This window comes from Carlito syrichta, unplaced genomic scaffold (genome assembly GCF_000164805.1).
Source record: "Carlito syrichta isolate Samal-C Ts95f unplaced genomic scaffold, Tarsius_syrichta-2.0.1 Scaffold303504, whole genome shotgun sequence".
Lineage (NCBI taxonomy): Eukaryota > Metazoa > Chordata > Mammalia > Primates > Tarsiidae > Carlito > Carlito syrichta.
Window position 1 is genome coordinate 204,970 of NW_007247600.1, and position 2,470 is coordinate 207,439.

Genomic DNA, 2,470 nt, shown 5'->3' on the forward strand with positions numbered 1-2,470 from the left:
CTCCCCGCCCTCGGGATCCTCTTACCGGGACCTCCCAGGCGTCCTCTTCCTCCTCCGGCCGTGGTCACCCGCGGGCCCCAAAGCGCCCCGCAGCAATTCTCGGCTACGGGCGGAGGCGCGGGGACGGCCAGGACGCATGCGCGCGGCGCAGCCCGTGTAGGAGGCGGGGCCAGCCCCTCTCCTATTGGCCCGCGGGGCTGAGTGACAGCGGTCCTCTCTCGCCCCCTCGGGCTCCAAGCTGAGGAATGGGAGTATCAGCAAAATTGCAAGGGAGCTGTTCGTCGAAGCCTGACGAGTAGAGGGTGAACGCCTTTGGCTGCGTGCAAAAAAGAAGAGGAAGGAATGGAGGGTAGTTGTCTTCTTTATCAGCTGAAGCCACTCTCCCTGAACTCGGGCCTTCACCCCGCCCGATCAGCTCATGCCTATCTTGTTTCCTAACCATTAACTCTGCAGCAGACCGTATTCACAGCCCCAGTGAAAAATGCAAATGCAAATACGCAATCCTAACCGGAACAATGAAAGAATAAGTGAAGAGTCACCTCCGGGTGCTCACTTAGTGAACAAGTTTTCCTAGCACATGCAAGTCATTCTAATCATTCTTGAGAGGCAGAGCATTGTTTCTTTCACAGGGACTGAAATAAGCAAAGAACGTTCCAATGATAAATATCCAAGCACAATGTAATTGTTAGATGAAAGCATAAATTACTTCAAGTGAAAGAAATACCTTACCAAATTAATTAGATTGGCTTAGCCTTTGCCTGTTTTAAGGCAACACTATTTTCTGAAAAGATCATCAGATGTGATGTCAAAAGTCCAGGTGCACTTAGGTGGAAGAAAACAAAACCCAGAATATTTTGAATGGGTAGTACCTGAGCAATTTATAGCTTTTTTGTTTTGCATTATACACACACACACACACACACACACACATAACTACTGTCAGGCAGGAATAAGCAAGACAAGGGTCTATCAGCCTATTTTTTTACTTTTCTACTTTTGACAAATAAATGGGTACGAGAAATATTTCCTGCTTCTCATCTTTACTGATAAGATCTACAGTGCAATTGTGACGATAAACAGCAATCTACACTTTGACTCTGAAATGGAGACAATAGAGAGAGGTAGACAGGCACATACCCAACTAAAGGAGCAATGTGATACAGCTAGAGCCATTGTGGACTTTTGCAGGAATATTGGTACAGTATAGTCCAATTGTCTGCTTTTTTTCAAAATATAATGGAAATTCAGATTTTTATGTGCAATTTCTTCTTTTTTCTTTTTCTTTCTTTCTTTTTTTTTTTTTTATTTGAAGTCTCACTGTCCTAGGCTGGAGTGCAGTGACACACTCACAGCCACCGCAGACTAGACCTGCTGGGCTCAAGCGATCCTTCTGCCTCAGCCTTCCAAGAAGCTGGAACTACAGACGCACACCGCCAGGCCTGACTAATGTTTTGATTTATTGTAGAGACAAGGTCTCGCCAAGTTGCCCAGGCTGGTCTCGAACTCCTGAGCTCGGGCAATCCTCTCACCTCCAGCTCCCAAAGTGCTGGGATTACAGGCATGAGCCACCATGCCCTACCTTCTTTTTTTCAATATTCTTAAATTTTTATAAAATACTCTGTGATCAAAGTATGTTTCAGCCTCCAATAATAACAGTCAGTCATTAAAGCTGGAGAGTCCCTTTCAGAAAATCTAGCTCTACTTCCTCATTTCACAGATTAAAGAAACTGAAACCCCAAGAAACTTTATCAAAGTCACATAAATGAGTTGCATGGGTCTAGATGTCCTAATTCAGAAGCTAGAGTTTCTCCTGTCATAGGATTCATTCAGCAAATGTTCATTGAGAGCCTAGCATGTACCAGGTACTGTGCTAGATAAGTAGGAGATAGTATTTTCTCTCAAGGAGCTCAAGGAGTGGGATCCTTCCCAAGACCAGAGCGTTATGATGTAGATTTGTACAAAGCACTGTGGGAACCCATAGATGGGAGTGCCTTACTGTGAAGTCAGAAGCAATTCCAAAGAAATGTTTATAGGATCTTGAAAGGTGTATGAGTTCATCAGAAAGACAAGCTGGGAAAGGACAATCTAGGCAAAAAAAAAAGAAGACATAAAAATTCATTCTAACATAGGCAAATACAAACTTTTAGGAATTTATATAAGCTTATTTAAATAAAGCATAGTGCATAGATTGGAGAGACATGAGGCTGGAAAGGCAAGTGGGATTCTCATAATGAAACACCGCCATGCCATATTAAGTGACTATCTAATAAAAGTTAAACTATTAAACAATTTTAAGCAAAGGTGTGATTTATTCATAATTCCATGCTATGAATAAAATTCTGGGGAAGTGGAGAAAAATGATAAGGAAATAGCACTGAGACTGGAGGCAGAAAAAGACCATTTCAGAGGCTATTGCAATAACAACATTTTTCTATTAAAAATCTATCCAAGCTGGGCTCGGTGGCTCAGC

At 43.1% G+C, this 2,470-nt stretch overlaps 1 protein-coding gene across 2 annotated transcripts in view; it reads right to left on the reverse strand.

Moving 5' to 3' along the window:
* Positions 1-216, reverse strand: part of STX7 (syntaxin 7) — a 61,429-nt gene extending 61,213 nt beyond the window's left edge. For both annotated transcript variants that reach the window (XM_008058594.2, XM_021712627.1), the window contains exon 1: positions 26-216. The gene's annotated coding sequence lies outside the window, so the exon portion shown is untranslated. The remainder of the gene's footprint in view (positions 1-25) is intronic.
* Positions 217-2,470: the final 2,254 nt, after the last annotated feature.